Genomic DNA, 13296 nt, shown 5'->3' on the forward strand with positions numbered 1-13296 from the left:
CCTCAAAATCAAATTTTAGTCGTATTAGATTATATATATATATATATATATATATGGCACATCCTAAAGATTAAGAATTAACTAGGAAACCATGTACGGAATTGTCAAAATGTCATCTTACGTTGTTAGGGGCACTTTCTGACTATGGGCATGTTGTCCATTTGCCCTTGAACTCGCACTTTTCGATCAGTTGTCGTTAAATTCGAACCCGGTTTACCACATTGGAAGGCGAACGCTCTATCCGCTGAGCCATCCCGGCCCCTTAATTTCACTACATTTTATATTTTATAGCCGTCGTTGAACAGCCGACTGTTCAACTCCATATCCTTGTAATTTCGATCCCAATCCAGAAGACAAGGGGGCTCCTGGATCAGTACCCCCAGAGGTCGGAACTTTCGACACGATCTTAGATCAGCGGTTTCCAGTTTTTTTTCCTTCGCCTATGGAACCCCTAAATAATCAACCTCTTTTCGGCGGAACCCCGACTTAATAAATAAGTTCATTAGCAGCTATGAATATACAGACCAAGGAAAGATTACTAATTATTAAAAACCACTGAAAGACAATCATAAATTTATTTACCAATAAAGGACTATTTTGTTTTCAAAATATTTAATTTTAGAAGTGAATTTTTTCCCCCTGTTTTATCATTAATAATCTGACTACCGGAGTGCTTAGGTGTCAGGGAACCTTGCATCAGAAAGTTTCTGGGTTCGAATCCAGGGCAAGGCGTGGATCTTCTTTCATTCCCTGCACTTTCTGTCCATACTGTGGGAGCAAAGTTGGCCCACCTAATAGGGTGCCTCTGAAAGACTGGCAAATAAATCTGCCCTGTAAATGCCTGAATTGACGAAATGTTAACACTGACGGGAATTGAAAAAAATAATCATTAATAATCTTAAATTAGGTTTTATGTTCGAATGTTGAATTGGCAGTCCTGAAGAGAGAAATCTAGTCCTGATATGAATTGCTTTAGGTCCATAAACATACGTCTGAAAATTAAATAAGTAGAATAAAGAAGAACTTTGAAAATAGTTATTAGGGAAACACATTTATTTACTCCTCACACATTCAGTTATTTCATCTTGATTTAAAGATCTCTATGATAGATACTATTTTTAATAAATACATAATAATTTATATAATTATATAAATTATTTTCAATAATTTATATAATAGCCCCCTACACGCTGCCGCCCATCAACCCCGATGATTGCTACACAATAAGTATTGTTTCTTAGCAGAAAACAGTTTTTCGACTAAAGTTATAATTAAGGGCTTGGATAGCCTGGTTGGTAAGGCACTGGGCCCATGTCTAAGAGGTCGTGGGCTCGATCCCCGCCGATCGAGCACTCCCCGTGTAGTAAATGGTGACTGGTGCACGTTAAATCTGTCGAGTCTCAAAGTCCTTCATGTTCCCATAACAAATCATACCTCTGGGGGTACTGATCAAGGAGTTTCCTTGTCTTCTGGATTGGTTCAAAATGACAAGGCTACGGAGTTGAACATTAGTAGTCGCAAACCCAAAATTGGGTCGGCTGTTCAACGATGGTTATAAAATAAAATATAAAATAAAGTTATAATTAGTGAGCCGCGATGGCTCAAGGGATAGAGCGTTCGCCCTCCAATGAGTGAACCGGGTTCGAATACCAGCGATGGCTGGTCGTTACGAATTCCGCATCCGGCTTGCGCCAACCGCAGTGCTCACGTAAAAATATCCCCGGATCATGGGTTAGAGTCCCCTTGTTAGTCTAACCGTGGGAGGTTTTCGTGGTTTTCCTCTCCATATAACGCAAATGCGGGTTAGTTCCATCCAACGAAAGTCTTCCACGAAGACCAATTTCTCGCTCTACTTGATCCAAGAGTTACCTTGTCTTCTGGATTGGGTTCAAAATTACAAGGCTACGGAGTTGAATATTAGTAGTTGTAAACCCATCAAAAAGTGTGTGCTTTTCAACGACGGTTATAAATAAAATAAAATAAAATTATAATTATTCATACCTATATTTACCCATATATCATACATGTTACACACATATTCAAACATATGTACTAGAAGGAATTTTATTTGCTTTCGCTTGTACCTCCATTTCCCATGTCCAAATATTATTATCTATAAATATTTAAGTCTATTGGTGAACAGGTGTAGTCTTTCTGAGTAATCTTTTTTTAAAATAGCATTTATAACATTATATTGTTCAAACAAATTTGATATGTTCACCTCCGTATTTTAATACTTTCGCTTACCAAACGGGTGGATGTATTAAATTCTGTTTTTGCTTAATTCTCATTGTGCACGAAGCTGATCGTTAAATCACAACTCATTTAGGGGATATTTTTTAACTGTAATTTATAATAATATATTCATGCTATTGGCACCAAAAAAAAAAGTAATTGTAAAATGATTTATAAGATTAGTCCACCTTTCTAGATAACTTTATCTTAAAATGTAGCGCAGAATTACGTTATAATAATAAAATACAAAAATAACAACAATTCTCTTAGTTTTGAACTCTTGAATTGCGTAATAATAGCAGTACAGGAATATAAACAAGCGACTAGGGGAAGGACGATTCCATAATGTTAAAAACTTGGGAAGGACGATTCCATAATGTTAAAAACTTAGAGTTTCGTCGGAAGAGTAAAAATAGGGAAAGAGGGTAATTACACTGAGAATATTGGGGATTTTTTTGTTCGCTTCCTTGGCGTATTGGCTAAATTTCAAAGGTTTACCGTCACCATTCGCATTTGTTTTTATGTTTATTTTTTGCGACGTTTGCTGTCATTTTCGAACACGCATAAAATATGTTATTTGTTGAATTTTTTCGTTATGTCTTTGTTTTTATTATTGTTATCTGTTTTGCTTTTGTTTTAATTTTTTTTTTCACTTTAAAGTTAGTTAGATCTTAATATATGTATGTGACCGGCAAAATATGAAACGCCGGCATTGTATAGAATGCTGGATGTTTTTAGGCAAAGTATGAAATGTGAGAATCATACCGGGCAATGGCACTTGACCTTAAAAAAACATCAGTGCAGGGTATACCGGGCAATGGCACTGAACCTTAAAAAAACATCAGTGTAGGGTATACCGGGCAAATATATACCGGGCAATGGCACTTGACCTTAAAAGAACATCAGTGTAGCGTATACCGGGCAATGGCACTTGACCCTAAAAAACATTAGTGTAGCGTATACCGGGCAATGGCACTTGACCTTAAAAAAACATCAGTGCAGGGTATACCGGGTAGTGGCACTTATACTAGGTCTAGTTGACTAGAGTTTTGGTAAATGTCTGATATATATACAAGGTCTAGTTAAGTGCCACTGCCCGGTATACATTTGCCCGGTATACCCTACACTGATGTTTTTTTAAGGTCAAGTGCCACTGCCCGGTTTATGCACGGAATTCTTTTCACGATCTCCCCCCCCCCTCACACTCCTCCAACATGTACAGAATTGCTGGAACAGCGACCGATAATTGTCAACAGTACTGAGGTACGTACCTCTCTGCATCAAAAACGTTCTTTGTAGATAAAAAAAAATCAAATCTGACTGTGTTCTCTGTAAAGCCTAATAATCAATTCTTTCTTTTTTGATGACCCTAGTTAAGTTTTTTTTTTCCAGAAAATCCCGCCAAAATTTGACTTCTTATGTTGGCGCTAAAATAAGGTGATATTTTGCTCACCAGCAACGTTTTCCCGATATCGAGCTCATTTTCCCCTTTCTAAATTTTCTAAGTCCGTTTGTATTATGGAATCGTCCTGTCCCTAGTCGCTTGTGGAATATAACTTTAAATTAGGGACACAAAAATGTTTAAAAAAAACAATACTTTTATGACTTTAATTAATTTTATGCTGATGACAACCAAAACAATACGAAAATGAATGAGGAAAAACTGTATCCTATCACGTGATTTTTCGGACATGAAAAATGCACGGACAACAATGGAAAACTGTGACACCATCATTAGATTTTTATTAGTAGTAAAATACATAACTAAAAAGAATTTTTTTTGTCTCAAAAATATCTGCTATTTTTTTCAATAGGCAATTTACTTTAAATAATTTCGTAACCACATCAAAAATTTTAAGTAAATAATGATTTATTGATTGGCTCTAAATATAATTAAAGGTTTAAAGAAGTCCCCTTTAACTTCTTTATTGGACAAAAAGTTTTTTTGTTTCCAAAATGGTCGACAAGTTTTATTTAATACATTTGAATATTTTATTATGGATTTTAATTTTACTGTACCTTAAAAGTTTTCACATATATTAATTGACAAACAATTTCATTTTAGAATAACTTTTTTGTTTGTTAAAAGGTTATTTCTGCGAAATTCGAAATAGTCGATTTTTTAATGTTATTAAATTAAGTGTTCAAACTGTTTATTTCTACTTATATGTAATTCTTTTACCGATTCATTTTAGGATCAGATATTTATTTTATTTTGCCAATTATTTTTTACCATTTTGTTTCATTACTAAGTGGGAAAAAAACATTTTAATTCACTAAGAACTAAGTTTCAATGTTTATTTTTGAAAATTAATCTTTATTACTCGAATTTCCAAAACATGGTGAAAAAAAATATTTTGGAAGAAATTAAAGTGTACATTGCATTTCAGTATGGTTACGGCACTTTTTATTTACGTTGCATTGGAGCTGCACAATGAGCTATTGGTGACTGTCTGGGAAACATCCCGATGATGATCTGTAGAAACATACATGCGTCACATCCCGTTTTACAGAGTGGACGCATTAGCACACCATCCATCCGCAGATCGTAATTTTGACCTGAACACGAGCACGATCCATCTCCGTTCCAGTACCCCCAGAGTCATTGATTTGTGATGGGAATTGGAAGGACTGTGTAACCCCGACAGATGTAGCGTGCACCAGTCATCCTTTTGTTCATGGGGTGAATTCGGCCGGAGGGGATCGAACTCATGACCTCTCGGACATGAGCCAGATGTGCTAATAGCCCGGCCTTTCCGGACCTTAATATTTAACATTTTAAAACTTATCTTCTTCAATCGTGGCAAAACTAACCTTTAAGCATTACCAAGACCTGCTATATAATAAGTGCTATATAATAATATTTTTGCTTTATCCATAAATATTTTTGCTTCATCCATAAATATTTCTGCTTTATCCATAAATATTTTTGCTTTAATCATAAATATTTTTGCTTTAATCATAAATATTTTTGCTTTATCCATAAATATTTTTGTTTTATCTATAAATATTTTCGCTTTGTCCATAAATATTTTCTTTATCCACAAATATTTTCGCTTTATCCATAAATATTTTTGCTTCATCCATAAAAATTTTTGCTTGATCCATAAATATTTTTTGCTTTATCCCTAAATATTTCTTGCTTTATCCATAAATATTTTTGCTTTATCCATAAATATTTTTGCTTCATCCATAAATATTTTCGCTTTGTCCATAAATATTTTCTTTATCCACAAATATTTTCGCTTTATCCATAAATATTTTTGCTTCATCCCTAAATATTTTTTGCTTTATTCATAAATATTTTTTGCTTTATCCGTAAATATTTTTCCTTGATCCATAAATATTTTTTGCTTTAAACCTAAATATTTTTTCCTTGATCCCTAAATATTTTTTGCTTGATCCATAAATATTTTTTGCTTTATCCGTAAATATTTTTTGCTTTATCCATATATATCGGATAAAAGAAAATTGTGAAATGGGCAAATAAAAGAATCAGAAATTAGAAAAAGGGTTACAGCAAAAAAGTTAATTATTAAGCCAAAATGATTTGTCTTTTTTTTCTTTCTTTCCCCGGTGTACATCTTTATAATATAAATATAAAATGTTTTCATGTCTTCTTCCATTCTTATCTATCGAATTTGTATTATTTGTCTCCTTATCTAACTAGATTATAAAAATAATGCTCACTTTTTTATTGGGGTGGAACATATTAGTATTTACAATGCTTAAAAGTGAGGTTTACCACGAGTAAAGTAAGTAAGTAAAAGAATAAATGAGGCGTTACCATATTGCCCTTGGGTGAAAATGAAGTTAACCAGGACGCCTATTTTTTATTTGCGTTTTTTAAAAGCCCTTAAAGGGGCTTTTTTCATTGGGGCTCTGTCAAAAGTGCTTAATTTTCTATCGTTCAAAATTAGACTTTTTTTTTTCTTTGTTGTGTTGATTATCGTCATAATTTACGAAGAAAATAGAAACATGATCTTTACAATTGTCTTTGCAATATTTATCAGAAATTTAATCATGATAATATATAAACTTTATCATGATAATGATGATGTTTTCGGGAAATGCTTTTGCATTTTGTTGATTTTATGTATATAAATCAACTTCAAACAATAGGAGTCCCGCGGTGGATTGATCGTAAAGACACGGTTCCCACTAGAACACCGAAATCAAGCATCACTGGCTGCGGTCAGTAAGCGGGTGGGTGATCACTTTGATCAGTCTGCGTAGAGACCAAGAGTGCACGTTATAGGTCCTCGTTAGACTGTTCTACGTGAAGTTCACGACTTCTCGCGCAAGTCGTCGCGCTACTAAAGCAGGGGAGCCATCCCCTCTGCAGAGGATCAAAATTGCGATGGCATGTCTTCGGATCATCTTCAAGGATGTTTTCCAGACCGTCGCCAAAAGCCCATTGTACAGCTTTAGTGCAACGTAAATAAAGTACCTATCTAAACAATAGGAAGAAATAATTTTTATTACTACGCAAATCCCGATTACGATTTTTTTTAAAAAAGTAATAAAAAATATTTTTTTAGTGCCTAAAAGGTGCTTATTTTTTTTGGTGAAAAATCTGGCTGATGACCGAAATGCGTTTCAACGATAAAAGTCGTCTAACTGAGTCATGAATAATTTACAGAAGTAAATCTTCTTTTCATCTATTTACAGCAGCTGTCAGCGAACCGTTCTTATTTCATTTATTACAGTACAAGTAACAGAATTACACGAAGAAGTGCGAATCATCGTATGAGAGAATCAACTAATTAGCCAAACGATGAAAATCAAATCAGTGACTCAATGGTAAAGCGAATGAATGAATTAGTGGATCGATGAATCACTAAAACGGTAAATGAGAAAGTCAGTGTAGCAGCAAATCAACGAATCAGAAATCGTTCGAAAGGGTGATCCTCTGTTTAATTTTAAAATTTCTGATTTTATAATAGCTGTTCAATAATTTCCTGTCTGCTGATTCATCACTTTGTTGATTTACAGGTATGTTGATTCATCCATTAGTTTGATACACTGATTCTTCCACGTGTGTGAATTGCGGATATTGTATGAAAGTGCACTCAGTTTTATTTTATAAACGTCGTTGAACAGCCGAAGAGATTTTGGGTTTACGAATACTAATGTTCAACTTAGTAGCCTTGTCATTTTGAACCCAATCCAGAAGACAACTCCTGGATCAAATTCGCCTACGTGATCGAACTATCCCGCATTTGCGTTACATGGAGAGGAAGACCACGGAAACCTCCAGCAGTTAGCCTAACGGCAAGGGAACTCATGATGCGTCTACCACCGAGGATATTTTACGTCAGCACTGTGGTCGGTGCGAGCAGGAGGCGAAATTTATGTCGACCAGCCATCGCTGGGATTAGAACCCTGGTTACCTCATTGGAAGGTGAACGATCTATCTCCTGAGCCACTAAGACAATGAGCCACCAAGTGCGCTCATTGTAGAGAATGGAAATCTGATTGCGTTGCTTTTTGTTGAGGGTACGAACTTGCGAAACGTGGCTGACAGTACGCAGGTGATAATGCTCGCACTTTTTGCGTACCGACAGTACCGTCTTTACGCATGGGCACACTCGATCAGTACCTGGAGGCCTCAAACATTCAGGGGGCTCTAAAGAATCTTTTTTTTTTTATAAATTCTATTAAAAAAACTAAGGATAAACAACATTGCATTATATATTTTTTTAAATAAATACATTCTCATGTAAAAAGTGTGCATTTCCCCCCCCCTCCAACAAATAGTGATTGATTGTTATGCAAACACCAATAATTTGAATAGTTTATTACCAGGAAAACTTAAAAAGTCAACCGAAACCTATTTCTCTACGTTAAAATGATTTTTTTTTGTACACAATTGATAATGTCTCTAAATATGCTTGACCACCACCCACTTTGTTTTGTACTTATAATTAGTTAAATAAAGTAATAATTGAAAGAGAGTTACACAGCACTATGGGACAGCAACTTTTAAACTAGTAAAAGTCTGATGTGCATTTAAAGAGTGACTGACTTTAATAGTTTGACGAAATAATTCATGCCTTTTGAATTTTTTTGATTTGTTATACATTTCTGTTTTTTTTAATTCAATTATTTTAATCAGCTTTTAGTTTTAAACAGTTTGACATATTATGGAGCCCAAAACATTTTTATGCCCGGAGGCCCTGGTCTCTATTCAGACGCTTATGGTAGGTGTGAACATGCCAAACAGTCCGTTCATCTCAGATGATCGTCTTATTCAGATGGTCTTCTTTTGCACCCGATCGAAAATAAATGGCTTTTCAAATAAGAAAAGGAAGAATTTATTTTACGCCTTAATGAAAATCCGTTATTAAACGAAATGATTCCAGTTTTTTTCATCGTTCCCGTCTTTCAGCGATGGTTGAGTTCAGTGATCACTTCTGAAAAAAAAAAAACAACTACTAAATAAATAAAAAGAAATGAAATCAATTTTGCAACCGAATAAATTAAAATGATTGGAATAATTCAAAGTATGGAAGAAAAAGTATATCTTTGAAAATAACTCACACGGTGAAAAGTGAAACTTGCGGGGGATCATTTTTCCTGTTGATAACGGAATTGTTCATGCTCCAGTTATGCGTTCGTAATCAGATGCACCCTTCTTCTTCTACACACAGAGTGGCGCCCATCCTTACGCGGTTGTTACGCTTCATTTCTTAAATTATAACTTTTTATTTGAAAGGGATTCCTTGATGCAGCTTAAAAGGGTGGTCTATTCAATCAGCCAACTTGTGTGACCGATTTGTGGGGTGGAGGATGATAGGGGCATCGGAGCGAAACAAAGGCGCAATTTGCATTTAGTTAGATAATTTATTTCTGTCTTATATACTCATCCAAGTAAAAGTTTATTTTAAATCCTTCTCGGTCGGTGAACTACTCTTCTTTTTTTTCCTTCTCGCAAATCTTCCCCCAACATTTTCAACATTATGATACAATGGTGTTATTTGCTTTTAATACATTCCAGTAGGATAACACGTATGAATTCATTTATGAAAACCTTGATAAGCAATAATAATAAACAGGTTGCGTAGCGTTTTTAAAAAGTGCTTAAAGGTGCTTATTTCCGATTTTCATTTTTTTAAAAGCTCTTAAAGGTGCTTTTTTCATTGAGCGCTTAATTTTCCCTTTTTAATAATGAGATCTTTCCCTTACTATGCTGATTTTGGCTTCGAATTATGCAAAAAGACACGGTTCTCATAGTCCTATTCAAAGTTTTCACAATAAATTCAACCCCAATCTATTTCGGCGTATTGTCAGTCCGCAGCGTATGAAAACGCCATTCGTTTGACATGATTCAAAATTTCATGATTTTTTACAACTGTCAAAAACAATGGGAAAAGGTTGTTTTTTTGTGAACATGACGGTTGAAACAAGATAAAACTTTCCAACCATGCCTAGTTATGATATTTTTTTAAAGTGCTTAAAAATATTTTTTTGAGTGCTTAAAGGTGCTTATTTTTTGTTGAATAATTTGGCTACTCACCCTGATTAAATAAAGCAATTAAACTTTATTTATTTAATGGTGAACAGTTTAAATTCGAACCTGGAAAATATAGGGAAAATCTGGACAATACAGGGAATTTAAAAATCACCTAAAATAACAGGAAAAATGCGGGGAATTTTGAGTTTTTCCTTTCAAACTGGGAAAATACAGGTAATTTTGTTTGAGTGGTTACTATTTTTTGAAAGACGAAAACAAAGTGCAATCTATGAGATATTTCTGCTATACAAAACTGTTTCATTTACTATAGCATCATTTTTTTTTGATTAGGTTAAGCTGTTCCTCATTTCTTTGAAGTTTTTCCAGCAATTAAAACTAGTATAGCTTACCTGACAAAACTCAGACAAGAGTACGGTGTGTTTACTCTTAATATATTGTTAATAATCAGGGGTCTGTTTAGAAGAAATTTGGGTCCGTTAACGGACCCTTCACAAAATATCTTTTCATAAAAACGGACCCTTCACAAAATATTTTAACTTAAAAACGGACTCTTCAGAAAATGATTTTTCTTATAATCGGACCCTTCACAAATTTGTTTATCTTCATTATTATTTTGTTAATCGAATAAACCCTTTCCAGGGCAGAAAACAAGAAAGATGGATGTAAACGAATTAAGTTTTGTCTTCGGCAGACGATTCTTCCATTATTCGTCCGAAATGAATATTCTGCGTTCAGCAGTATAGGCTAAATACCAAATATTTGTATGTTGCATCTCTAATTTAGAAGCAGCAATTGTTGCTTATTTTTAAAAATTTAAATTTTTTTATTATAATTTTACAGTGCAGAGCATAATCTTGTATATCTTTACAATTTAAAAGCTCCTTGAAAAAGTTTTTTTTTGCAATAACGGACCCTATTTGCACACATTCATAAAAGCGGACCCTGCTTGAAAGAATGCAAGTAATTTTTTCACAATTTCACGAAAAACGGACCTTTCACAAAATGTATGGACAGACCCCTGATAATAAGCACAGGGAACGCACAGGGCAACTTTGTTAATATATTCCAGGATAACTAGATTTAACACGTATGAATTCATTTATGAAAACTTTGATCTAATGGTTATGAGTTGCTTTATTTTTTTTTTAAGGTAAACTAACTTTAATTCGTATGAATTCTCTATCGAACATAACAGAAAATTAGAGATTTAATACGTACATTTTCATTTATCGACATTATGGTACTTTATTTACGTCGCACTAGAGCTGCACAAATGGGCTATTGACCACTATTTGGGAAACATCCCTGAGGATGATTCGAAGATATGCCATCGCAATTTGGATCCTCTGCTTTGGGAATTTTTCTGAAAGAATTTAGAATGTGCGTGCCACTTAAGAGAATTGATATTTGACGGGCTTGGCTTACTCGAAATAGAATAGAAAAAACAGTTGTTAACGTAAGCAAGTGTCACGTTTCAACAACCAATCAGGATGGGCATAACCAGAATACGTCACTTGCTGGTATCCCATTGTGATCCAATAGCTTTAAAATAAGCGGTAGGAAATTATGCCCGACAGTTGAATTTATCAGTCTCTCGCCAACTCCGAGTGCATGATGATGGACGGGTCATCTTGGGTCGCATCAGAAAGGCTTGTTTGATTAATGTGATATTATAGGCCCCGATGGGTCACATAGGGTCCTAAAGGGGTTATTAACGAATTTAGTTATTTTATTTTGATTTTTAAACGGCCATGGGGAAGTATTAACAGGGGTTTGTCCAGACATTTTGTGAAAGGTCCTGTTTTTGTAAAATTGGGAGAAAAAAAACTTGTCATAATTTGTGAATATAAAGTAAGCGTCTAGTCACATTCTTTCTACTAGGGTCCTGCTTTTGTGAATTTGTGAAAATAGGTCCTGTTATTGCAAAAATTGCTAAAAACCTTTTCAAGAAGTTTTTAAATTTTAAATAGATACAAGATTCTGCTCAACAATTGCTGCTATTAAATTAGAGATGCAGCATACAAATATTTGGTATTTGGCCTATACTGCTCAACACAGAATATTCATTTCGGACGAATGATGGAAACAAAATCACTCAAATTTTTAATATTTTCAATTGACTTATTTTAAATGACACAACTTATTTATACATCACTTTTAATGTGTTACGCATTAAGTAAACTTAAATAATTCTTAAATTTATGATGTTTTATTTAAAAAATTGCCTGAAATTAATTTTTATTTACATAATATTCTATTAATTAATTTTATGAATAAATGTAAATTGATAAATTATTTATTAACAAAAAAAGTAAATCATGTAATATCAATACGAATGTGCACACGATGTTTGTAACAGTAGAAATATTTTCTTAGAATACTACATTTGGAATTTAAACTTAGGAAAAACTTGGATCATTTCGAACAGTCTTTCTTCCCCCCGGGAAATGGTTTGTTCGACTAACAAAACAAGATAAAACAAATTTCTTCTAACTGACTAATCTAATATTTTGTAAATGCATTTCTTTTTAAAAGTTTATATAATACATTGTTATTACAAAAATTCTATTTCTTTAGAAAAAAATTGCTATTTCTTTTTTTATTGGCATTTACTTCGGAGATATTAAGCAAGTTAGTGTATTATTGATTGGACCTAAAGCAGTGGTCAGAAAAACTACATTTACTTTTGTAGTTAACTGCAACTACTGCAACTTTTTTTTTTAATGTAGCGACAGCAAACTACTTTCGAAACGAAGTCACTACTTTTAGAAGACAAACGAAAAACCTAATTTTCACCAATATTCAAAATGATTTTGAATAAAAAATTAGTTTGGTTAAATGTGACGAAATATTAAGAAATTATAATTTTCATATTTACAAAAAATAGTTTTTTTTAATTTTTTTTTATTCTGAAGCACTTTTTACGAATTTGTTTTTTAAACTTTCTAACTCTATGCTTTTTACGACAGTGATTTAAGAAATGCTAGGAAATTATCAAATATTTGTGATGTAAGGGATCGAAGCTTTTTTATATCCTCCAAGAAATAAAGAACAGTGCGAAAAGCAAAAAATGGACCACTCTGTATAACTTTTGATCTAATGATCGGATCTTCACGTTCTAGGACTCAATCTGTAATGGTTTGAAGAGCTGACCGCAAATGTGCTAATTAATGCAGACGATATTTTAAGCTAAGAAATCAGACGCTAAAAGGTACTTGATAGTACCTGTGAAATCGAAGTTTAAAAAAGAATTTTATTTTATTATTTAAAAATTGATTTCTCAGGAACAACTCGACCGATTTTTCCGAGCATCAGACGTAGATCTTATGAATGCAGGCGTTCTCCTTGCGTTAGTTAGTAGTCCCATTTACACCCATCATATTCGAAACATTTTCTGTTTTTTAACTTTGTTTCTTTATTTAACTAACGTCAAAAGTAGTTGCCAGGATTCGCTACAAACTACTTATTTTTTTTTTTTTTTGTATCGCACTACTCACTACGCTACTTCTTTTAAAAAGTAGCGCTTGCAAAACATCCGACCACTCATCTAAACACAATTTCAAATGTATATATATATATATATA

General features: G+C 33.6%; 1 protein-coding gene across 3 annotated transcripts in view; it reads left to right on the forward strand.

Annotated features, from left to right (window-relative positions):
• LOC122269156 (uncharacterized) overlaps positions 1-13296 on the forward strand; it is a 112886-nt gene that overhangs the window by 13741 nt on the left and 85849 nt on the right. The window lies entirely within an intron of this gene.

The sequence above is a fragment of the Parasteatoda tepidariorum genome, chromosome 7, assembly GCF_043381705.1.
Source record: "Parasteatoda tepidariorum isolate YZ-2023 chromosome 7, CAS_Ptep_4.0, whole genome shotgun sequence".
NCBI classification, from domain to species: Eukaryota; Metazoa; Arthropoda; class Arachnida; order Araneae; family Theridiidae; genus Parasteatoda; species Parasteatoda tepidariorum.